The following is a 27,214-nucleotide window of genomic DNA, read 5'->3' as shown; positions in this document are numbered from 1 at the left end:
TGCCATCCTGGATGAGCTGCACTACCTGAGCCACTTGTGTGGGTTGTAGACTCTGTCTCATGCTACCACTAGAGTGAAAGCACCACTAGCATTCAAAGTGACCAAAGAATCAGCATTTGCACAACAGCATGTGAAATTGATTGTCAATCAGTGTTGCTTCCTGAGTGGACAGTGCGATTTCACAGAAGTGTGATTGACTTGGAGTTACATTGTGTTGTTTAGGTGTTCCCTTTATTTTATTTTTTTGAACAGTGTTTATCCACCTATTCTTTTTGCTTATTAATAGTGGCAGAGACAGACAAGTGTCGGTAAGCAGAAACCTTTATTTATTGCTGTATTTACTAACTGTAATACTTAATACATCATCTCTTTGTGTGTATATAATTGCAGCATTATATCATAGTAATATAGAATTTCATTCCATTTCCCTGCTTCAATGCACAAATGTAAATTGGCATTTATCGTCCTAAGCAATTAATAATTGTGCACAATAGTTTTCTGAAGCCCTACAGAATCTGATCTATTTTAAACTAGAGGCTGAATATGTGGAAAATATATTAACTGTTTTCATCTTCACATAATGCAGATTTCCCATGGTACACTAATTCATTTCATTCACTGTACAAGCTTTTAGATCATGTGGCCCAGAAGGAAATATTAGAAACTCAGCAATACCATACATATATAATAAAATACACTTTTATATTATCACAATGTTATATTATAAACTACCTGTGTGTTCGCTGCACATTTTTTAAACATCTATCAGGAACCGTTGAGTATAAAGTACAGTAATGAAACACTTCACTTCCCACATAACAAAACTAATTAATTACTTACTTTGGATTTCCACTTCTATATTATACACAAGAGGACCTGGCCAGAAAGAAATCGAGATTATACAACATTTTACTCATCCTCTGCCTTTTTTTTTTCAAAGTATGTCTTTATTAAGTTTTATGAGCAAACAAGTAAACATATGATATAGTGCCTTACATAGTCATAGATGAATGGGAGGCATGTGGTCAGGTCCCGCACATACGAAGTCGAGGGCATGACAGGCAACTCAGTGACAGTCACAATAGACATAGAAATGCAGTAGAACACTGGTAACCCAAACTGTAGTCATCTAGAGATGAACTGTTCAATGCATACTACTACATGAACGAACAGAGACTAGGGATGGACCAATGCGCCAACTAATGGTACGTGAGAACGAACAGACTACGGAGGGCGCCCACATCAAAACAGGGCGTGGGCAGTCTCATGCAACAGGTCCCTGTCACCGAGACTCCAGGGAAGCAGCAGACAAGAACTACCAGCTGAAAGACATGAAGGCTAGAAAAGAAAGGAGAGGGTGGGAAATAGGTATAAGAGGAAGCAGAGAAAGAGAGAGAAAGGTCTGATAGGAGGACAGCACTTACCCTTCGGTGTGGAAAAAAACGGAGACCCCCAGGAACCAAGAGCACAAGCACCGGCAGAGACTGGTTGGGCATCTACGGGAGTGAGGGTTAAATAGCCAGATGAAGGGTTTCAAACTCAACTGAGGACGTGAACTCCATCCAGGGCCCCCAGATGCCAAGCTGATTCCTCCATCCTATGTAGATGTGAAACCTCAAGAAGCCAGGACGAAATAGATGGGGCGGTGGACGACTTCCACAACCTTGGGATCACGGATCTAGCCCCTAATAAGAGGAAATTAAGCAATTGTGTGGAGGACCTAGGCAAGTGGCTCGGGAGAATAGAAAGAAGGATCAGTTTAGGAGCTTTAGGGATCGGGTAGGATGTCAACCTGGACATTATGTCCAGTGCCTGCGTCCAGAAGGAGGTCAGGGCTGGGCAGTCTAACCATATGTGGGTCATGGTGCCGCCAGGATTCCCACATTGCCAGCAATCGTCGCGCGAGTAATGAAGGAACTCGGTACCATCTAGTAATAATTTTGTAATTGTTTTTGTGCGCTTTGCATGACGTGGAAGACAGGTGGCACCATGAAAATGCCTGTTTCCATTCCTCCTCCGTGAAGGAACAGTTGAGTTCTCTTTCCAAAGCTGAGCAGAATGCCATGGGGTCAGCCATGAATGCTTCCAATAAATGAGCATACATGGTCTTCACGGGTCTACACATTGGGGAGGAGGAGGAGCAAAGACGTTCAAAAACAGTGAGTTTTCTATGAAGCGCCAGACGCTCCTTGTGAGTCCCATAGAAATGAGTTAGTTTGGAGTATAGGAATAATTGTGAGGGAAGGGATCCATGCAGCAGGTTGGAGATGGGCTTTAAACCAGTCTGGGTCAGTAGGTCCTGAAGTGTGGGCGCATCCTCCCGTCGGAAAGATAGGAACGTGGAGGAGTGGTGAGCAGGTGGGAAGGCTGAGCTGCCAAACAGTGGAGTAAGTGGGCCCGAGGCGGAGGCAATGGATAAGCATTGCAAGTATGTTTCATAAGCCGCAAGCAGGGATGCCGCCACTGGTGGTATATCTGGTGATACATTCCTAGGAAACGTGTTGCGGGGTAGCCACAGTAGTGGCTTAATGTCAATCTTTGAAGCTCTACCGTCAAACGTTACCCATTGCTTAATGGACTTATTGTGGAAGCCATCCAGCACTCTAGTGAGGGTAGTGGCCAGATAGTAGGAATTGAAGTCTGTTAGCGCCAACCCACCTACTCTTTTATTCATAATTAAAATCTGTCTAGCCAGGCGGGGTGACGCTGGGCCCAGACAAAGCCAGTCTGTATCTCAAAGATCTCTCGGAAGAAGGAGCAAGGTGCGTATAATGCAATACAAGAAAAAAGGTACAGCAAGGGTGGGAGCACATTAATTTTGAACACATTAATCCTGCCCAACCATGAGAAATCTCTGTGCTAACATCTAGCTAGGTCAGAGCGCAGTGCTTGGAGGAATGGTGGGAAATTTAGACGATAAGTCAACCAGATTGGAGGGGACGTGTATGCCCAGGTATTTTAACAAACGGGTCTGCCATTTGAAAGGTACGAGGCTTTCAGGGATTGGAGGATTTGAGCGGTGGACAGAAACATTTAAGGCTTCACATTTCAAAGGATTGAGTTTATAGTTGTTAAGGCTGGAAAACTTGTGCATGGTGGCCAAAAGGGAGGGTAGGGAGACCAGTGGGGAGGACAGGAACAGTAGTAGGTCATCCCCAAAGGCTGAACACTTGTAGTGGCACAGCGGCAGAGAGATCCCACGTATGTCTTGGTGGATATGTGTGGATATGCAGAGGACATTTCATGCAGAGGACATACAAAAGCGGGGACAAGGGACATCCCTGCCTTGTGCCATTACTGATAAGGAAGGGTGCGGACAGTTGATCGTTTATGCGGATCTGTGCTTGAGGATTATCGTATAAAGCCATGATCCGGGTCATCATCGCCCTTCCTAGGCCAATTTGAGTGAGTGTAGCTGCAAGGAAATCCCAGTCCACCAGATAAAAGGCCTTCTTTGGATCGAGGGATATGAGCAGCAGAGGAATACCATGATGATTGGCATAGTGAATGGAGGAGAAGGCCCTCAGCGTGTTGTCCCGCGCCTCTCTACTGTGGACAAGGCCCACTTTATCAGGGTGGACAAGGGAGCCCAGGGGTTCCGCCAATCTGTTGGCCAATAAGCGAACTGCTTGGCGTCAACGTTTATTAGGGAGATCAGCCTATAACTAGGACAGAGCAGGGGATCCTTGCCTTCCTTCGGTATTACTGTCACAAAGGCTCTCATGGAGAGAAACTCCATTGAAAGGCAAGAGGAGCGGAGCCAGCAATTCCACACGGAGAGTCTTGCAGAAATTTGCGGTGTATCCGTCTGGGCCTGGACTTTTACCCAATGGCAGGGCGGACTCCAGCTCCTCAGGGGTGAAAGGGGACTCCATGGCCTGGACAGTTTCAGGTGTAAGGGGTGGGGGAGCGCTGTGGCTTCCATGTATTGTTGTAAGAACAAGAGGGTTGTTGTGGGAACCGATAATGCAATGGGCTTGAGCAGATTGTAGAAATCAGTGTAGTATTTGTGGAACATTGCAAGAATCTCAGCGGTAAGGTAGGAGGTGGAGCCAGATTCTGTCTGACTGGTGTGTATGAATGTGGAGGATTTCTTATTCCTAAGAGCTGAGGCGAGTAGAACGCCAGATTTGTTGCTCCACTCCTAATAAACCTTACCTGTAAGCTGCTTGTAATAGCGATGTTTCGTGTTCATCAGATCTAACAACTCCGTGGCGGTCCCTTATCAGTTCCCTATAGACCTGTTCCTGTCATGTACTTTTATGTTGTGTCTCCAGCACTTGGAGTTTGGCAGAAGCCTCCCTCTTCAGCCTAGCCCCATGCTTCATCAAAACACCTCTAAGCACACACTTCAAGGTGTCCCACTTTATAGCTGGCGGCGTGGGATCAGAGACGTGGTCACTCTCAAACTGGAAAACAGTGTTCCTGAGGTCCTGTAGGCAGAGAGTATCCAAGAGTAGTGACTCATTCAACTTTCATGACGCATGAGGCTTGGCGAAGGAGGGGAGGGTAAATGAACAGAACACACAGGCGTGTACAGACAGCGTCACAATCCCATTGGAGGCTGAGGAGATATTCGGCAAGCGATGGTGAGGAAAGAAGACATAGTCTAGTCTACTGTACGAGTTTCTGGTTTGGGAATAAAATGTGTAATCTCTCCCTTGAGGATGTAATGCCCGCCATACATCACTCAACTGCATTTCGTGTAGGATTCTGCACAGGGCTCTCAATTTGGAATGGAATATAGTTGAATGTCCCGTCGAGGTATCACATGTGGGGAAGAGCGGTATGTTCAAGTCCCCACATAGAAGTATGGCACCCGTTGCTAAAGTGTTCAGGGTTTCTAGGGTGTGTAGCAGGAAAGAAATCTGTGAGTGATTGGGCGCATAGATGGATGCTATGGTAAAGGGTTGGTCAGCTATTGTACAATTAAGGAAAACATATCTAGCATTGGGTTCTAATTTAGTGGAGGTAACATTTACAGTTAAAGATCTGTGGAAAGCAATAGTAACACCCTTCGTCCTGGCTTCGGGGTTGGTACTATGGAACCACAGTGGGAAGTATCTTGAATTGAGAGTAGGGAGGTGCAAAAATGTGCACTTTCTGCTTGTGGAAGGATTATAATGTCTGAGCCCTCTTTTCTGGAGTGTTTAAACCCTGCACATTGAGGGACACTATTTTTATGTCAATTGCCATGATGTCTATACAGGGGAATGAGCCACTTACTCTGGCGCCCAGGGGTCGTCCTGTCATCCACCTCGAGGGGTGTTGAATCGCTCAGATGTGGAGACCTAGAAAAAGAGGAAAGGAGAGTCAGGGGTGAGAATAGAGTAATGGCAAAGGAGCTGATGCACAGACACGTCAGCACAGGGACTAAAGAAGATGGCCTTAAGGGCCCACATCAAAGCCAGAGCCAGTCTGGCATACAACCTAGTGGGGGTAACATAGAATGCACAATGGCCGAAAGCCACATTACCCAGCACACATGCCATAAAAACGTGCATTTACAGGGGAAAACTAGGGCCAGGGCCTAATAGGGACGTATGGGGCCGCTCCCTCCAAGGACTGGAGAGAGGACGCAGGAGGTGGAGGGCTATAATGAGCTGGTCGGATGAGTCACCCTATAATAGCTAATGGGTGGGAGGCATAGGTGGGCAGGATGGGTGAGGATAAGGGAGATGACTATTTGGGAAGGTACAGGGGAGAGAGTCATTATCAGGAAGACATCTGTAACTCTGGTGGGAAGTCATGTAATATCCTGAGGACTAAATCAGTAAACATAAGTTATAATTGGATAGAAAAATAATAAAAAGTAAAAAAACAGAATACTAAGCAAATAAACAGGGAACGTCCCGGTGGAGGCCCAGCAGTGTACGGCTCACAGCGTGGGCCTCCAGGTCGGGTCACACAGCGATGAAAGGATCATCTTCAGAGCGTCGATCAGGTCTTCCTCTTCTGTCTTTGTGGCAGGGGGGCCGGTGGAGGCGTCTCCGGGCTTCAACTAGGTGTAGGGAGCCGCGGTTCTGGTGGCCAGGAAGTGTTCTCGAGGAATAGGCAGCGCCATTCAGGTAGGGGCACAGGCGGGAGTCTGAAGCTGTGCAAGAGGTGGCTGAGGGCTCCAGGTCATATCACGGTCGCTGTGGTGGAGCCACACTTTGCAATTAGAGCTAAAGGGTTTCCCCACCTATACATAATCTTGGCACTCTGGAGCATCTGTAGTAGGGGGTTTCAGTGCTCCTCTTAGATGCAACGTGCGGAGCGACAGATCCAGGTACAGCGGAACTGAACACCCGTTTAACATAAGGCCTTCGAGGGAGCAGGTTTTTCGCATTATCTTGTCCTTCTGCGTAAAGTGGTGCAACCTGCATATAACATCCCGAGGCTTTTTCGGGACGGGGTTTTTCGCCTTCAAGGCTCGGTGTGCCCTGTCCAGTTCAATAACATGGTCCAACGGCAGGGTGGCACTGATATCGCCCTGGCAGACGGGAAGTGTGCCTCATCAGGCAATTGAGAAGCACACGACTTGGAAGGTTTAGGTGTGCGTTGTGTGCTTCCATGTGAGTCATCAGAGGAAGAACAGCTGGATTTTAGTGTTGCTCGCGAATATTCGCAATGCAAATTTTATTCGCGAATATCGCATATTCGCGAATATTCGCGAATATAGTACTATATATTCGCAATTACGAATATTCGTATTTTTTTTTATTTTTCATTTCACAGTACACATCTCAGTGATCATCCCTCTCTGCTTCCAGCTTGTGTGGTGTAAAGAAGGCTCTAATACTACTATGTGAGACTGGCGTACGAATTTTCGCATATGTGAAAATTTGCATATGCAAATTTTCGCATTTGCGAAATTTCGCTTATGCACATTTTTGCATATGCTAATTTGTGCATATGCAAATTTCTGTTTATGCAAATTTTCACATATGCGAAAATAAAACAGGAATTTAGCGAATATATGACGAATATCCGTTCATATATTCGCTAAATATCGCGAATTCGAATATGGTCTATGCCGCTCAACACTACTGGGGCCTGCTAGCAGACATCTTCGATGGGGTCTTGAATAGCTTTTCTTAGCTGGAGGGCTGGCCCCCCAGTAGTCAGGTGTGTCCGTATCATCAGAGGAGTCACATGAGCCCCTATCAGATCTGGAGTCAGTCACTTCCATTTCAGTGGCCCAATCAAGGACATTTCTGGGTGGAGGGCCTGGGACCTGGACAGGGTCCGAGGGTGAGTTATATACTGCAGGCACTTTGACATGCGCCGGATATCCACTTTGGCAGGTGACTTCAGTTCTGGAGCCTGGGGATGACCTCTCAACCAGCACAACAAAAGGGGCTGAGGTTTTATAGTATACTGGCATGGAGTGATGGGGGGCCAGGGCGCACTAGAGTGGCGGTTGAGCAGTGGGCAGCATTAAGGGTAGGCTGGACTTGCGGGTCATGGAGAGGTGGAAAGTCTTCCTGACTCCATTGCAGGTGGAGTGCAGATCCTCCTGGGGGGCTGCCCCCCTCAGCAGACATCAGGGCAGCAGTGGGCAGCATGAGGGGTAGGCTGGATTTGCGGGTCATGGAGAGGTGGAAAGTCTTCCTGACTCCATTGCAGGTGGAGTGCAGGTCATCCTGGGGGGCTGCCCCCCTCAGCAGACATCTGGGTGGCAGTAATATGGCCAGAGGAGTAGTTCTGGGGATGCAGCTGTGGGTCTTGCTCACAGTGACTGAGAGAGCATGGCAATTGTATTCCTGAGGCGGGTGTCGTGGGCTTCAGTGGGGCAGGGGGGGCAGCAATTCCTTACCCTCCAGCTGTTCCTGTCTGTCAGGCGCCGCTGTGTGGCTCTCTGGTGTTCTGCTCGGTCCCCGGGGAGATCTGGTGGGGGAAGCTGGAGTGCGCATGAGATACGCAGCCAGCTCCGGGCCGTGTGCTGCGCTGGCCTCAGTGTGTGCCGCACTTCCGGTTGCAGACATGACGGCTCAGGCAGGCCCCGGGCTAGAAGTGGCATCCGTACCTGGCTGCTGAGGTGGGAAGAAGTCTGTAATCGGGTTCGGGGGGTCCCCTGGATATTGAGTGTGTGACAGGGTCTTTTTATTTTATGCTTGCCTCCCATAGTGCTGCAAGTAGCCCTTAGATCTTGGGACCAGGCAGGAGCTCTCAGGGTCACATCCTGCTTCCAGCGCGCCCAGCCACGCCCCCCTCTGCATTTTTTTTCTTTTTTCTTTTAATAAGCAGATGCTACCGAAAATCTGTTAAAAAATTAAAACATAAATGTTTTGTTCATACATTATATTATTAATAGGTCTGCATGTAAACCAGTTTATGAACAGAGTTGCCCCAAAAAGGTACATGGTGTTCTATACCTTTGCAATCAGTCTTTTTGTTAACTGCTGAAATATAAAATAGACTAGTGTTGCTCGCGAATATTCGCAATGCAAATTTTATTCGTGAATATCGCATATTCGCGAATATTCGCGAATATAGCACTATAAATTTGCAATTACGAATATATATATATTTTTTTTCACAGTACACATCACAGTGATCATCCCTCTCTGCTTCCAGCTTGTGTGGTGTAAAGAAGGCTCTAATACTACTGTGTGAGACTGGCTTACGAATTTTCACATATTCGAAAATTTGCATATGCTAATTTTCGCATATCCGAATTTTCGCTTATGCTAATTTTTGCATATGAGTATTTTCGCATATGCGAAAATAAAATGTGAATATTACGAATATGCAAATTTAGCGAACATATGACGAATATTCGTCCATATATTCGCGAAATATCGCAAATTCGAATATGGCCTATGCCGCTCAACACTAAAATAGACATGTGCAACACAGATTTTTCAATAACTTTCGTATTTTTCTTACATTCGTATCCATTCGAAAGTTGAAAACAACAAAATTATATATTTAGACAAAAAAAAAACATCTGAATAGACAATAGAGAAACAGAACATAGTTACATAACCACAACTTGTTTTATGAGCTAAAATCAAACAGGTTGTTAATGCACCTGTTGATCTAAATGTGTAAGCCCACTCACCTTGTCAAAGCCACCTGATACGAGTGGGTTCCTAAACCAAAATCGGCATAGTGTTGGGCAGCAACCACCATTGCCATGACACCAAGCCCACAGGGGGAATGACCCAGTGGTCAGGTAGCCCCACTGCTGCCCGACCAAGCCCAGGCTCTGGGCAACACTACCCCACATACAAAGCACCACAGCAACAATGGCTGCCACATAGCACCACACCAATATGAAAAGCTACCATGCGCTTCACGCCAGAGAGCTAGTAAAATGCTAGGAGAAAACCCTTATACAGTCTCATGTGCAGGAGACTGTATAAGGGCTTTCTCCTAACATTCTTACTTTCCTCTGGCAGGGAGAATATGGTAGATGTTTACACTGGTGTGGTGCTGTGTGGAAGCTTAATTGTTGCTGTTGTGCTTTGTAGTTGGGATGATGTGGCCCAGAGTTGTGGGGCTGCCTAGCCTCTGGGTCATTCCCCATGTGAGCCTGGTGTAGCGGTGGCGGTGATCGCCACCCAGTGCTAAGCAAGTTTTAGTTCAGGGACCCACTCATACCAGGTGGGCTTGATGTGGCGAGTAGGCTTACACATTTTGATCAAACGGTACACTAAGAACCTGTAAGTTTTTGAAATTATGCTGAGAAACACAGATTTATCAATAATGGTCTTTGCTAGATCATTTTTGTGGTTTTTCTAGATACATTTTTTTTGGCGGTGCTGCTCCAAATTTATCATATTGTCGCAGTGACCATGATAAATTTCACACAGATCTGCACCTAGATAATTTTCTACCTCGCTTTCAGATCATGTCTATCCTGCTTCTAAGGCTAGGATTCCACTTTTTTCTTTTTCGCCAGAAAAAACGCCAGTGCAATTTCCTGCGCCTGCCGTTTTTGCATTTGAGTGGAAATTGCATTTTTGGGTACAAAAAAAATAAAAGGATGCAGTAGGGATGGGAAAACATTTATTTAACTACATTTTTCTTTTTATAACAAAATTTTAATACATTTTTAATAAAGTGTGTGTGTTTCACTTTTTTCTCTCAATTTTTTACATTTTTTTAGGTAGTACTACTACTCCCAGCATGGAACAGACTGTTTCATGACGGGAGTAGTAGTACCTGTGCTAATAGACTGATCACCCCCGGGTGCCGTGACATTCAATGCGATCGTCCATAATATTGCAGAGATGCAGAGCGGCTCTGTACAGCGCTCACATCTCTGCACTCCGTCCGGCCAGTGATGTGAATAGAAAATTCATATTTTCCGCCCAGAGTGGGGACTGGCCAGATGGTTGCAGCCAATCACAGCTCTCAGAGGGAAATATGAATGAGTGGCCGGCCAGAGTATAGTACAGAGATGCGGAGCGCAGAAGAAAGCGGCTTTGCATCTCTGCAATAGAAAGGATGATCGCAGCGGGTGTCAGGAGTGATGCATGCTGTGATCTGTCCCTTCTTACTGCAGGTACTACTACTACCAACATGGAGCACACTCTACTCCATGCTGGTAGTTGTAGTACCTGCATTAATAGACAGAACGCAGCGAGTGTAACTTCTGGCACCTGTTGCGATCTATCTATTAATGCAGGTACTACAGCTCCCAGCATGGAGCAGAGTATGTTCCATGTTGGGAGTAGTAGTACCTGCAGTTAAGGAAAGATCACAGCGGATGTCACTACTGACACCCGCTGTGATCCTCCTGTATAATGTATAGATGCGGCCTGCCACTCTTCTATGGTCCCCTGCACTGACGTATATATATATATATACACCTATTCCTATTTCTCACAGAGTTGTCATAGGCTGGAACCATCTGGCCAATCACAGCTCTCTGCGGGAAATATGAATAGGTGTATAGATACGGCAGTGCAGGGGACCATAGAAGAGCTGCCGCATCTATACATTATACAGAAGGATCGCAACGTACCCCTTGGGATCTATCAATTAGTACAGGTACTACTACTCCCATCATGGAACATTGTGTTCCATGCTGGGAGTAGTATTACTACCTAAAACATGTAAAAAAAAAAAAAAAAAAAAGGGAAAAACACACACACATACTAAATTTTTAGTGCCCTGCCCGCACACATAAATGTATCCCTGTTTAAAAATTTATAAAAATGTAGTTATAAAAAAGATAAATTTCGTTAAATATAATTTTTTCCATCACTACTGTATCTTTTTTATTATTGTTTTTTAATCATACCCCATGAAATGTTATTAAAAAAGGTATCGCCATCCCTTTTTTGGATCGATCCCTATCTCCATCTTTCACTTTGGCTGATGATTTTTTATTTTTGGCAAACAGATAGGAGTAGTAATTTTTTTAGACCTGGTCAGGAGGTGGTCTAGATTTGCGGGTTTTTTATTTATTTTTTGCACCATTTGCGGGAAATTTTGCACAAAAATTATAAAACACGCAGATAATAAATACGTTACCATTGCATCCGTCACTTCAAAAACTGGTCCAGCAAAACCAAAAGGTCAAAATGACAGAAAAAAGACCTGCAATTAGCGCGAAAGTAAAGAAAGTTTGCAGATTTAGACCAAAAAAAGGAATAGAACACAATGATAAATAATCCCCTTAGATCATAGTACAAGTTGTCGATGTGCAACCATGTTCTGTTTCTCTATTTTTTAAATAATCCGAATAGACAATGTGAATAAGAAGAATGACATGACAAACATCCGAAAAATGCATAAGACTAAAATTATGGAAACTGTCTTATAAGAAATACATTCAAATATTTTCGGTACATTTCTGCTGAGCATAATGAAAATACATTTGGATTTTATCAATTCGTTTTTCGGATGGACAGCTTTATGGTCATAGGTATCTTCTTTGACCAATCAGATTACCCTTTTGTGCTTATGCTCAGTCAGACTGCAAAAATGTTATGTTGCAAATATGTTTTAGTTGGAGGCGGAGAAGATCTTTTGACTGAGAGAGAAATTGGGAGAGATTTATGTAAACCTGATAGAAAGAAAAAGTGGAGCAGTTGCCTATAACAACCAATGACATTGCTTCTTTCATTTCCAAAAGCCTTTTAAAAAATAAAATCCAGAATAACGAGAGTTTAGAATTACACTGGAATACTGAGCCACCCCGAGCCTCTATGTTTCATCGATCCCTGGTTTAATTTGTGAGGTGAAGATAAACCTTGTAATGTGTGTGATTAATGAAATTTGTACCCCAATGTGCCAAAATTTGAGATGCACCAAAAAAATCTTGGTAACATGAGACACAATAATAAATGTGAGAGGTTTCACATTAAAAAAATGAGAAAGGTTTCAAAATGAAAAATATAAGCCGACAACGATGTGTGTAAATCTAGCCTTACATTAACACTTTGATTTCCTCTTTGCAATTAACAGTTAATATATTGTTACCATACCTGGTCTTAAGCATTTCGACATGTCAATTTCTCAGTAAAACATTATCAATTTGCGATCTTTATAACAGGAGATAAAAAAGACTTGCTGGTAAATAAGACATTATGTATTAAAAGGACATCTCCGGCTCTAGATACTCCACACTGTTAAATGGAAAAATGGAAAACATGTTGCTATTTTCCAGGAATTTATATTAAAGTTACCATCCCCATCTGATATCAATGAGTTATAATATGCTGAAAGTAATAGCATTGGCTGTCATCTCTACCCAGCGAAACCTTTTGCCTTGTGAGCCTGTGCTACATTATCTAGGCCACAAGAAACACAGATATTTTAAGATGAAGGTGTCAGTAAGGGTCATTTTCAACTTGGTTATCAAAACGAGCAGTCAAGATGAGAGGATGTACCTCAGCCGCGGGGCCACATCAATCACCCTGACAGGCCCTAATCAGACAAAAGGAGTCTTTTCACAACTTGTACGGAGATTAAAAAGGTGGCGGAAAGAGTATTATTCTTCAAATCAAACAAATGATTTAGGATGGAAGTTTTAAGCCAACAAGCAAGACCCTTAGCCCTAACATCACTCGCATGTGGTCCTGCAATCTTATACATTTCTAGTCATCTGCTTCTGCTCTGTCAGATCTTTCCTCTGCTTTCATTTTTTCATTTTCAGGTGACATTACTGTCTTTCTTTCAAATTTCAACTCCCATTTTCCAATCTTGATTCTGATCTTGGCCGACGTGACTAGGATGTTCAAGCGTTTCTTTGCAGGGAGGAAAGGTAAATAGAAACATATCTGTGTTATTTTTCAAACAGCTTTTTGTCAGGGCTGTAAGATGACAGAATTATTCAGATGGAAAGGTGGAGAGGGACTTTTGTTTCGCTTCTACATATTCAGAGAGCCTGACAGAACACAGCAGTTTTTGAGAATGCATGATTAAGGGTAAAAAACAATACATCTAATATAAAAGGAAAACAAAACATAGCGCTGCTTCTTCAGATTGAATCATCAACAGTAGAGAAGTGTCGTTTTTTGTCTCCAAATCGATTCTGAATTTATTTTTTAAACCCTGTTAACTTTCCAAAATGCTAAGTAAGACTATGTGGACAATTAAGATATGCTTTAAAATAAAGGGGTTACATTATCAATATGTGGTCCTGGGTGCTACCTAGGAATAAATATTACTCAATATCCTATGGCAGCACATAAAGGGATGCTTTATATTTTAGTCTCCATGTTAGGATTAGCACACCTAGAATAATAAAGACATTGGGGGGAAAAGACTTGTGTTATTAGTGCTATTTTTGTTAACTGTGCCTCATTTTCTGAAGTGTGTTTGGTCTTTTGAAAATTTGAGGCAAATAGCACATCATTTAATACCAGCCATGCTTGGTATTCACTGCGACACTTTGTGCACCAGCAACCTTTTAAAATAGGGTGGTGATAGCACAAAAGGCCTAGCCACACCCCTTTTGTAAAAACTGGCAAATAGGGCACTAAAGCAGGAGCTAAATATCTAATTGTGTAGCGCTAATAGTGTGCACCACATTTTAAGCAAATGTGGTGCAGCTAAAGCAAGGAAAGTGGTACTAACTTCTTTAAATATCCCCCCCCCCCATTATTAGCATAACAAATTGCAAAACCTAAAAGTCAGTCCTTCTAAGGAACAACCACATGGTTTATTCCTTTTTGTTTTGCAGTTCTTGTATAGACAGGTGTCCCTGGTGCAAATTCTTGTCCAGGGAAGGAGCCATGAGAATTGTTTTTTTAATACTGAGGTAATATTCAGGGGGATGTCCCTGATTTATGCTGTTTTATTGGATTTACGTGGGTGTCCTTGGTGCATGGCACACTTAGGCTATGTTTACACACCATTTTGTAGGCCATTATTTTTTTAGGGCTAAAAAACTGCTGTCTTCCAGCCAACAAACGTGTGACATTTTAAGATGTGTTTTAGCTTCTTTTGGGATGTTTTTGTCTTACTTTTTCTCTATTTTTAGTCTTTTTTGACTGTATGTTTGGGGACTATAGTGGGAGCTTTAGCCCCAAAACAGCTGTTGTTAATTGCTATTGCTGCTGTATGATAAAAGCCTATAGTACACTATGTAAGCAAAAAAATAAAATAAAAATATATGTCCTGGTTTGGCTGTTCTTCACACACTAGGACGTACATTTACGATGCTCGCGTCATACACGGCAGGTTACGGCTGCTATCAGCAGCCGGGGATGTGCCGGTAATGGCCAACATCCTTGATTGTGCAGATCTCCGCTATTAACCCCTCAGATGTCGTGATCAGTACAGATCACGGTATCTGCAGCAATGAGCATGATAAAATAGATGATTGGATCGCCCGCAGCGTTGCTGCAGCAATCCGACCATCTATAATGGTGGACGGAGGTCCCCTCAACTGCCTCCTTCCGTCTCCCGGCATCTCTTGTTCTGCTCTGAGATCGAGCAGACCAGAGCATGAGATAGCCAATAATACTGATCAGTGCTATGTCTTATGCATAGCACTGAACAGTATTAGCAATCAAATGATTGCTATAGATAGTCCCCTGCGCGGACATAAAAAGTGTAAGAAAAAAGTTGAAAAATGTAAATATAAAAAGTAAAGAAAAATCCCCTACCCCAATAAAAATGAAAATTGTCAGTTTTTCCCATTTTACCCCCAAAAAGTATAAAATAATTTTTTTTATAAACATATTTGGTATCGCCACATGTGGAAATGTCCAATTTGGTATCACCACATGTGGAAATGTCCAAACTATCAAAATATAATGTTAATGATCCCGTACCTTGAACGGAGCAAACGTAAAAAATAAAAAAAAGTCAAAAAATGCAGCTTTTTTGTCACATTTTATTCCAATTTTTTTTTTTATAAAAAAGGATATAAAGGTTTTATATTTGCAAATGTGGTATCGATAAAAAGGACATAAATGAGCCCTCATACCGCCCTATATACAGAAAAACGAAAAAGTTATAGGCGGTCAAAATAGGGCGATTTTAGATTACTGATTTTGTACAAAAAGTTTTAGATTTTTTTTTTAAGCGGTACAAAAATATGAAAGTATCAAGCCATGGGTATCATTTTAATTGCATTGACCCACAGAATAAAGAACACGTCATTTTTACCGTAAATTGTACAGTGTGAAAACAAGACCCTCCAAAATGTGCAAGATTGTGGTTTTCATTTAAATATCCTCCCTAAAAAAATATCTTTTTGGGTTCGCCGTTCATTTTATGGTAAAATGAGAGGCTTCATTACAAAGTAAAATTGGTCATGCAAAAAACAAGACCTTATGTGGGTCTGTAGATGAAAATATAAAAGAGTTATGGATTTTAGAAGGCGAGGAGGAAAAAATGAAAACGCAAAAATAAAATTGGCCTGGTCCTTAAGATGAAAATGGGATTGGTCCTTAAGGGGTTAAACATATCCGTAAAATCTCATTACTGGAAAAAAGCCAAAAAAGTGTCTTTTTAGCCTCCATTTAGCTGATGTCCATAAAGGTGTGCTTTTAAATGGGACTTTCAAGACTGGGCAGGGAAGGAGTGCACACTATTCTCGCCCACTCCCCTATCCCTGCCTACTTACGTACCCGCCCTAGGTAGCAGGTCCGTAACCACTGTGATGGTCCCTACTAGGGAGGAGCAAATCGAATCTGACGAATCCGAATTCGTTACGAATTTCAGGAAAAATTTGATTTGCAGTAAATGCGAATATCGACGTGATTTGATCGCCAAATTGCTTCATTAAACTCTGTTTAGTATGGTCCAGGCTACAGGGCATCTAAAATGGCGGATCCACATGTGAGGACATGGGGCAAGGAATCCTGGGAAGGCAGGAACAAGGGTCAGCTGGATGACCCTGAATCACTTGCAGCATGCAGCCTATCAGCAGCCAGCCACCCCTGTGATGTCCTATATAATCGGCAACCATTTTGCGGCCAGTCACATCAGTGTTTTATTACAGGGAGAGAGGAACAGAGAGCAGTGTGTTGCACAGAAAAGCTTTTTTACAGCAGCGATTCACCTCAAGCCCAAATTCAGCCTAGAAGCACTGATAGGGAAGGGAGAGGGATTGAGAGAGAAAGTGCAATTGCTGGTGTATTACAGCAGTTATTCACCTCAAGCTCAAATCCAGCCAAAAAGCACAGATAAGGAAGGGAGAGAGATTGAAAGAGAAAGTGCAGTTGTGAGTGTATTACAGCAGTGATTTACCTCAAGCCCAAATCCAGCCTAGAAGAACTGATAGGGAAGGGAGTGAGATTGAGAGAGAAAGTGCAATTTTGAAAGTGTACAAAAAATGTAGAGAGACTGACCTTTGAGAAGATGAATCAGGTATGGATCAGCCAGGATTTCCTCCCACCAATGCCTGATGCATCAGAGTAGATTGACCATGGTGCCACACCAACACTTCACAAATATGGATAGTGCAAAACATAATTAAGGCGCTGCTCCCAGTTACAGACATTCCTCGGCATCAGACCACAAGTAAGTATTGAGGATATGCAATACGTAAAACTTAAATATTCTTAGGATAAAATATATGTACCCAAAATATTTTTGAAATCAAACAAAAGAAAAGGTGTACAAAAAATGTTGGAGAGGCTCTTGTCAGACTAGTAATTAATTTACCCAAGCTTCCCAACTGAAACCTATACCCACGGTGTCTAACAAAATGCAAAATAGTAAAAGAAATTGGGGCCCAGGGTCATGAATATTGGTTCAATTGTCAATTATTATGTGTTGTATTCTGTGACTCACAGGGCCCTTGAGGGTTGACAGAGACACTGTGAATAAAAATAGCAATAAAATGACATAAAATATATTAAAATGTAACCACACACTTACTGTATATAGTAAGTCCGTCCTGGATATCCGTTATAGCTTCACTCGATCATCAAATTCAGTGATCACTCTTATGTAGCAGTGGAAGATAAATGGTCCACTTTAATATGTTATAATTGTCCAGGTATAGTGAGTCCAGTATATGACAATCAAGTCTATACCTTCCCGGTCCGGGGATGAAAATGCAGGGGCGTCCCTATGAGGATTCCTCTCTGATAGTGTTTTGGTGACTCATAAACTTAGCCAGTCATATGCATAGGTAAATTGTACCTTACAGTGAGTGTTTGTTGGTTTTTGTCCATGTCCCTGCTCTCTTTGCAGGAGAGAGCGCTGCTGGAGACTCGGCCATCTCTCCAGATCGCAGCGCGGATGGTGGTGGGCTGCGGTATGGTGGACTACAGCGCTTCTCCTGCGCTTGGCTAGAGATCCCGGCAGCGTCCTCGTGCTATGGTAACATGTGCTGTCATGGGTTTGATTGACAGATCGGGTGATGCCAATGTTTTTAACAAATGTGTTCCAAGATTATGCTGTATAGTAATGTTAAAGTTAGTGGTGGTCAGAGATTAAAAATCAGCTGGACGCTTTTCAGGATCCTTGTAGGTCCTTTCCTCTGCAGCTTAACATATATGTCTTTGGGGGTCAATCACTGCAGTATATAAATCCTAAACCCATCCTCTTTGTGAGTGACATCACATCCAGGTCAAATAAATATAATAGCAACGATGTGTTAATTGGAATAATACTAATAACATATTCTTATATGCGTGGGAGTTAATAGTTACAAGAGTAAGATATATAATGAATTATTTTTTTTTATATCTAAACAAACGAAAAAATATATGTAAATAAGATGTGCATGCATGTTAATCACACACCTGCACATAGGCTGCAACAAATACACGGTATTGATAAATGATTAAGGCTGTAAACCTCATACATACCTCTACAGATCAATATACAGTAAAATGTGAAGTAAATATAAATAGATATATAGATAAATGAATAGATAGTTACATAGTTAGTATGGTTGAAAAAAGACATACGTCCATCAAGTCCAACCAGGGAATTGAAGTGAAGGGTGTAAGGGGATAAGGGAAAGGGATGTCGTTTTATAATTCTGCATAAGCATTAATGTTATTCTGTTCCAGGAATGTATCTAACCCTGTTTTAAAGCTGTTAATTGTTCCTGCTGTGACCAGTTCCTGAGGTAGACCGTTCCATAAATTCACAGTCCTCACGGTAAAGAAGGCGTGCCGCCCCTTTAGACTAAACCTTTTCTTCTCCAGACGGAGGGAGTGCCCCCTCGTCCTTTGGGGGGGTTTAACCTGGAACAGTTTTTCTCCATATTTTTTGTATGGGCCTTTATATACTTATATACGTTTATCATATCCCCCCTTAAACGTCTCTTCTCAAGACTAAACAATTGTAACTCCTTTAATCGCTCCTCATAGCTAAGATATTCCATGCCTCATATTAGTTTAGTCGCGCGTCTCTGCACCCTTTCCAACTCTGCAGTGTCCCTTTTATGAACAGGCGACCAAAACTGAACAGCAAATTCCAGGTGATAGATATACAGTGGTCCCTCAACATATGATATTAATTGGTTCCAGGAGAACCATCATATGTTGAAACCATCATATGTCGAGTACATATGTCTATGTAAAAATGGTAATTGGTTCTGGGGCCTTGGAACCATTGTATGTTGAATACATATCTCTATGGGAAACTGCTAATTGGTTCTGGGATGACCATTGTATGTGGAGTGTATGGGGAGTGTTTAACAAACCAGGGTGCCTCCAGCTGTTGCACAACTACAACTCCCAGCATGCATGTACAGCCATTGACTGTCTGGGCATGCTGGGAGTTATAGTTTTGCAACAGCTGGAGGCACACTGATAGGGAAACATTGATGTATGGGGTGTATAGTGTGTCTATGTATTGTATGTGATGTGTGACATCACATACAGTACTGTACAGTTCTTTAAATACCTTCAGGGGGGACAGAATGTCCTCCATTACGATCCTGCCGACTACAGCTCTATAGGAAAGGAAGGGGAGGGCAGCCAGCAGCTCATTGGATGCCTGCAGCAAGATGATGCAGGCTATTGGCTATGGCTGCACTGGGGGGGGGGGGGGGCTTACACGGAGCTCACAGTGGAAGCCTGCGTGAGTTAGCAGGACAGCATGTGAGTAACAGGAGGCAGAACGGGGCACACGGGGCACATTAAACAACTAGCTGTCAGTTGCTGAAGTTGTCAGCGCTGTCAGATAGCTGTTTGTACGATGGCCCCGACACACAGCAGCATCATATGTCGATGCTGCCTTCAACATACGATGGGCTCTGAGAGGCCATCATATGTTGAAATGATCATATGTCGGGGCCATCATAAGTCGGGGGGTTACTGTACTAGATACAGCAGTGATTGACCCCCAAAGACATATATGTTAAGCTGCTGAGGAAAGGACCTACAGGGGTCCTGAAACGCATCCAGATGATTTTTTTTTTATCTGTGACCACTAGAGATGAGCGAACTTACAGTAAATTCGATTCGTCACGAACTTCTCGGCTCGGCAGTTGATGACTTTTCCTGCATAAATTAGTTCAGCTTTCCGGTGCTCCGGTGGGCTGGAAAAGGTGGATACAGTCCTAGGAGACTCTTTCCTAGGAATGTATCCACCTTTTCCAGCCCACCGGAGCACCTGAAGGCTGAACTAATTTACACAGGAAAAGTCATCAACTGCCGAGCTGAGAAGTTCGTGACGAATCGAATTTACTGTAAGTTCACTCATCTCTAGTGACCACCACTAACTTTAACATTTCTATGCAGCATAATCTTGGAACACATTTGTTTAAAACATTGGCATCACCAGATCTGTCAAACCCATGACAAGGCACGTTACCATAGCATGAGGACGCCGCCGGGATCTCTAGTCAAGCACAGGAGAAGCGCTGCAGTCCACCATACCGGAGCCCACCACCATCCGCGCTGCAATCTGGAGAGACAGACAAGTATCCAGCAGCTCTCTCTCTTGCAAAGAGAGCCGGTACGTGGACAAAGACCAACGTTTACCGTAAGGTACAATTTACCTATGCATGTGACTGGCTAAGGTTATGAATCACCAAAACACTATCAGAGAGGAATCCTCATAGAGACTCCCCTGTATTTTCATCCCCGGACCGGGGAGACAGAGACTTGATTGTCATATATTGGACTCACTATACCTGGACAATTATAACATATGAAAGTGGACCATTTATCTTCCACTGCTATATAAGAGTGAACACTGAATTTGGTGATCGAGTAAAGCTATAACGGAATATATTGCCTATTGTCCTATCCAGGACGGACTTACTTTATCAGGGTGTGGTTACATTTTAATATATTTTCTGCCATTTTATTGCTATTTTTATTCATAATAAGTTGTCACTGTGTCTCTGCCGACCCACAAGGGCCCTTGTGGGCCCTTGTGGACCCACAAGGGCGCACAATATATCCCTTATATCAGTTATAATAGATTACAATTGAACCAATATTCATGACCCTGAGCTCCAATTTCTTATACTAAGAGGAAAGGTGTGCCAAAAACATCATGTCCACCTACACCACCAAGTATTGATGTAATGGAAAGACCTCTAAATGGTGGAAGGGAACAATGTATGGTCCATTGTAACCGGGTGGGGGTAAAAACTTCCCTTGTAAGGCCCTACTCTCGCATTATTAATTTCCTTCTTGGCAAGGGTGGCCCCACACAGGAACCTCTCCCTATTTCCCCCTAAAAACACTGCCATTTCAAAGGGTTTTTAGGTGGAAATAGAGAGAGTTTCCTGTGTGGGGCCAACCTTTTTAGGGCAACACTTGCCAAGAAGAGAATTAATCGGAACATAGTAGGGCCTTACAGGGGAAGTTTTTACCCCCACCTGCTACAATGGACAATACGTTGTTCCCTTCCACCTTTTCGAGAAAAGTGTTACTCATCAAAAAAAGGGCGGCCCCACACAGGAACCAATCCCTATTTCGCCTAAAAACCCTGGGAAATGGGTGTGTTTGTAGGTGGAAATAGGGAGATGTTCCTGTGTAGGGCCATCCTTTTTAGGGCGAGTAACACTTGCCAAGAAGGGAATAATTAATGTGAGAGTAGGGCCTTACAGGGGAAGTTTTTACCCCCCACTAGTTACAATGCACCATACGTGGTTCCCTTCCACCTTTTAGAGGTCTTTGCATCACATCAATACTCGGTGGTGTAGGTGGCACATGGTGTTTTTTGAATACCTTTCCTTTCGTTTGAATAAAAAAAAAATTGGGGTACAAATATTGTATCCTAAGCATATTGTTAAAAGTACTTACTTGTGCACAATAACACTTTTACAAAAGACTAACACTTTTACAAAAGAGACTGTTTTCTTCTGCCTACCTGCCTCAGCTACTATTCTGATCCTGCCACCCGCTTGATGCCACACATCTGATGCCAAGTTCTCCTGTTTTCATCCACCTTGGTCAATGGGTACTGATATTGCCACCCACCGCAACACTCTGTCACCGGGTGACTTTCAGGACTCCTGATACTGCTGCTGCCACCTCTAGGCTGTCTCATTCTGCCACCATATGTTCTCCTCATGCTGATGCCACCTCCAGGCTGTGTCATTCTGCCACCGTATGTCCTCCTCGTGCTGAAGCCACGTCCAGGCTGTCCCATTCTGCCACCATATGTTCTCCTAATGCTGATGCCAGTTCCAGGCTGTCTAATTCTGCCACCACATGTTCTCCTCATGCTGATGCCAGCTCCAAGCTGTCTCATACTGCCACCATATGTTCTCCTTATACTACTGCCACCTCCAGGATGTGTCATTCTGCCACTATATGGTCTCCTCATGCTTCCACCACCTCCAGGCTGTGTCATTAAGCCACTATAAGTTCTCCTCATGCTGCCACTAACTCCAGGCTATGTCATTAATCCACTATATGATCTCCACATGCTCCCACCAACTCCAGGCTCTGTCATTCAGCCACTCTATGGTCTCCTCATGCTTCTGCCACCTCCAGGCTGTGTCATTCAGCCACTAAATGTTCTCATGCTGCCGCTAAATCCATGCTGTGTCATTCAGCCACTATATGCTGCCACCAACTCCAGGCTGTGTTATTCAGCCAATATTTGTCTACTCTTGCTGCCGCCAACTCCAGGCTGTGCCATTCAGCCACTGTATGGTCTCCTCTTGCTGCCGTCAACTCCAGGCTGTGCCATTCAGCCACTATATGGTCTCCTCTTGCTGCTGTCAACTACAGGCTGTGTCATTCAGCCACTATATGGTCTCCTCATGCTGCCACCACCTCCACGCTGTGTCATTCAGGCACTATATGGTCTCCTCATGCTGCTGCCACCTCCATGCTGTGTCATTCAGGCACTATATGGACTCCTCCTGCTGCCGCCACCTCTACGTTGGGTCATTCAGCCACTATATGGTCTCCTCATGCTGCCGCCACCTCCACGCTGTGTCATTCAGCTACTATATGGTCTCCTCATGCTGCCACCAACTCCAGAATGTGTCATTCAGCCACTATATGTTCTCCTCATACTGCCCCACCTCCACACTGTGTCATTCTACCACTATATGGTCTCCTCATGCTGCCGCCACCTCCACGATGTGTCATTCAGGCACTATATGGCTTCTTCTTGCTGTCGCCACCTCCACGCTGGGCCATTCAGCCACTATATGTCCCCTCATGCTGCCGCCAACTCCAGGCTGTTACATTAAGCCACTATATGGTCTCCTCATGCTGCTTCTACCTGCGCGCTGTGTCATTCAGCCACTAAATGGTCTTCTCATGCTGCCGCAAACTCCAGGCTGTGTCATTCAGGCACTATATGGTCTCCTCATGCTGCCGACACCTCCAGGCTGTGTAATTCAGCCACTATATGGTCTCCTTATGCTGCCACCACCTCCACACTGTGTCATTCCGCCACTATATGGTCTCCTCATGCTGCCACCACCTCCACGATATGTCATTCAGGCACTATATGGTCTCTTCTTGCTGATGCCAACTCCAGAATGTGTCATTCAGCCACTATATGTTCTCCTCATTCTGCCGCCACCTCCACACTGTGTCATTTCGCCACTGTATGGTCTGATCATGCTGCCACCATCTCCACAATATGTCATTCAGGCACTATATGGTCTCTTCTTGCTGCCGCCAACTCCAGAATGTGTCATTCAGCCACTATATGTTCTCCTCATGCTGCCGCCACCTCCACACTGTGTCATTCAGACACTGTATGGTCTCCTCATGCTGCCGCCACCTCCATGATATCTCATTCAGGCACTATATGGTCTCTTCTTGCTGCCGCCAACTCCAAGCTGTGTCATTCAGCCACTATATGGTCTCCTCATGCTGCCGCAAACTCTAGGTTGCGTCATTCAGTTACTATATGGTCTCCTCATGCTGCCACCACCTCTACGCTGTGTCATTCAGACACTATATGGTCTCCTCATGCTGCCGCCACCTCCACGCTGGGTCATTCAGCCACTATATGCTGCCGCCAACTCCAGGCTGTGTCATTCAGCCACTATATGTTCTCCTCATGCTGCTGCCACCTCCACGCTGTGTCATTCAGCCACTATATGGTCTCCTCATGCTGTCACCACCTCCAGGCTGTGTCATTGAGCCACTATATGGTCTCTTTATGCTGCCACCACCTCCATGCTGTGTCATTCTGGCACTATATGGTCTCCTCATGCTGCTGCCACCTCCATGCTGTGTCATTCAGGCACTATATGGTCTCCTCATGCTGCCACCACCTCTACGCTGGGTCATTCAGCCACTATATGGTCTCCTCACGCTGCCGCCAACTCCAGGCTGTCATTCAGCAACTATGTGGTCTCCTCATGCTTCCACCACCTCCATGCTGTGTCATTCTGGCACTATATGGTCTCCTCATGCTGCTGCCACCTCCATGCTGTGTCATTCAGGTACTATATGGTCTCCTCATGCTGCCGCCATCTCTATGCTGGGTCATTCAGCCACTATATGGTCTCCTCATGCTGCCGCCAACTCCAGGCTGTCATTCAGCCACTATATGGTCTCCTCATGCTGCCGCCACCTCCACGCTGTGCCATTCAGCTGCTATATGGTCTCCTCATTCTGCCGCCAACTCAAGAATGTGTAATTCAGCCACTATATGTTCTCCTCATGCTGCCGCCACCTCCACACTGTGTCATTCCACCACTATATGTTCTCCTCATGCTGCTGCCACCTCCACAATGTGTCATTCAGGCACTATATGGTCTCTTCTTGCTGCTGCCACTTCCACGCTGGGTCATTCAGCCACTATATGTGTCCTCATGCTGCCGCCAACTCCAGGCTGTGTCATTCAGCCACTATATGGTCTCTTCATGCTGCTGCCACCTGCATGCTGTGTCATTCAGCCACTATATGGTCTCCTCATGCTGCCGCCAACTCCAGGCTGTGTCATTTAGTCACTAAATGGTCTCTTCATGCTTTTGCCACCTCCACGCTGGGTCATTCAGCCACTATATGGTCTCCTCATGCTTCCGTCACCTTCAATGCATACGTCCTGTATTAAAAGTTTCACTGCGTGGCTCTGCACAGTGAAGCCGCGGCGATCTCCGCTGCTTTCGGCAGCAGAGGATCGCTGTGACAAGCAGAGGGACCAATCAGAGCGGTTCCGCCCCGTGATCGCTCTGATTTGCTGTCCTCTGACAGACTGACCTATCAGCGCGCAGATCACGTGACCGGACTGTTCTGGCTCCGTGATCGCACTGTTGACAGTCAGTCTGTCAGAGGAGAGTGTGAAGAGAAGAAGTGTTGCGGACTGATCTGCCGTTTTCGCGGAAGATCAGCTTTATCTGTTTGCTGTCTGCTGTCAACTGAGACCGTCGCCCGTGTCACCTGTGATTGTCACCCCTGTGTCACCAGAGATCATCACCCCGGTCACCTGGGATCTTCACCCCTGTGCCACCAGAGACCGTCGCCCGTGTCCCCTGTGGTAGTTGTGACATGCTAATCAGTGTTTTTCAATATAAACCAGCCATCTGCTATCACCGTCCATCACCCCTGTGTCACCTCAGTTTGCTGTCTGCTGTCAACTGAGAAGTCGCCCGTGTTACTTGTGATTGTTGCCCCTTGTCACCTGTGATCATCTCCCCTTGTCACTGTTCCTGTTGTTGTCACCCCCTTGTTATAAAAAATAATTTAAAAAAAATCAAAAAAAGAGCTTAAAACCCCCTATTATCCCCATCATCTCCCCCCCACCCATCCTTTGATCACCCTCCAGTGATCACCCCTCCTCATTGCCCCTCATCACCCCTCATCACCCCCTGAGACCTTCGCCCCTTGTCCCCCTGTGATAGCTGTGAAGTGCTGATTAATATTTTTCAATATAAAGCAGCCGCCCTATATCACCAGAGTCCGTGATCGTCGCCCCTTGTCCCCAGAGTCTGCCGCCCCTGTGATCGTTGCCCCCTTACACCTGTGATCGTCACCCCTGTGTCACCAGAGACAGTCGCCCATGTCCCCTGTGGTAGCTGTGGCATGCTGATTGGAATTTTTCAATATAAATCAGCAGTCCGCTATCACCATCTGTTGCCCCTGTGTCATCTGAGTTTGCTGTCTGCTGTCATCTGAGACGTCGCCCCTGTGTCACCTGTGATCATCGCCCCTTGTCCCCAGATATCGTTGCCCCTGTCACCACGTTACAAAAAAAAAAAAAACACAAAAAAAGTCACCCCTTTCCCGTTGTTGTCACCCCCAGTTTTTTGTGTTGTGTATACATAAGCACAACATGTCCGGCACAACATGTCACAGTGGATGTATTCGCTGGAGGAGGCCTATGACTATTTGGCCTATGAGTCTGTGAGTGATGATGAGGACCCCCCATTCAAGCTCACATTCTCAGCCGACTCTGACTTTGACATGCCATCCCCAAGGAGGCGACGCAGGCAGGCCACTGCAGCAGCCGCTGCTTCACCTGGCCCTTCTGGGCTTTCTGAGCCCTTGGAGCCCTCTGACCCCACTGACCCCACATGGGTAGACCCAAAGCATTTTACACCCCAAATCCCTGGGTTTACAGGGAATGCAAGGATAAAATTCCCATATGCTGGGTTGGCGGAAAAGGACTTTTTAAAGTTCTTTTTCACGGATGAGCTGATAGAGTATTTGATGGTGCAGACAAACATTTACGCCCACCAATACATTGCTAAACAACCCACCTCTAGTCACGCTCATCCGAATAGGTGGACCCCTGTGACCCCATTAGAGATGGCAAAATTCTGGGGTATAATGCTCAGCATGAGACTGTTGAAGAAACCAAGTATCCATGCATATTGGAGCACCGACCTGCTGTATAACACCCCCATGTACTGCATGGCGATGAGTAGGACACGGTTTGAGATGATACTGAGGTTTCTGCATTATACCGATAATGAAGCATGTTCACCTAGAGACCACCCTAGCTATGATCGACTATATAAAATTAGGCCCCTTATAGACCTTCTAAATGCTGTGTCACAGGTGGCATATGTCCCACAAAGGGAAATATCAATTTGAGAGTCCCTGGTGCACTTCAAGGGCAGGCTACAATTCCGCCAGTACCTGCCCAGCAAAAGGGCAAGGTACGGTGTGAAGATTTACAAGCTCTGCGAAAGTGCATCAGGATACATGTATGTGTATACGAGGGGAAAGACTCATCAATTGAACCCCCAGAGTGCCCCCCTGTCCTGGGAATTACTGGCAAGATTGTATGGAATTTGGTGCACCCCATACTAGACCAAGAATACACCTCTACGTGAACAATTTCAATATGAGACTCCCCCTATTCAAATACCTCGCTGCACATTGTACAGTAGCATGTGGCACTGTACGAAAAAACCAGAGAGGCCTCCCCAAATCTCTGCTGGCACATCCCATCCGAAAGCATGAGAGCA

The sequence above is a fragment of the Hyla sarda genome, chromosome 2, assembly GCF_029499605.1.
Source record: "Hyla sarda isolate aHylSar1 chromosome 2, aHylSar1.hap1, whole genome shotgun sequence".
Lineage (NCBI taxonomy): Eukaryota > Metazoa > Chordata > Amphibia > Anura > Hylidae > Hyla > Hyla sarda.
This window is presented reverse-complemented; position numbering follows the sequence as displayed.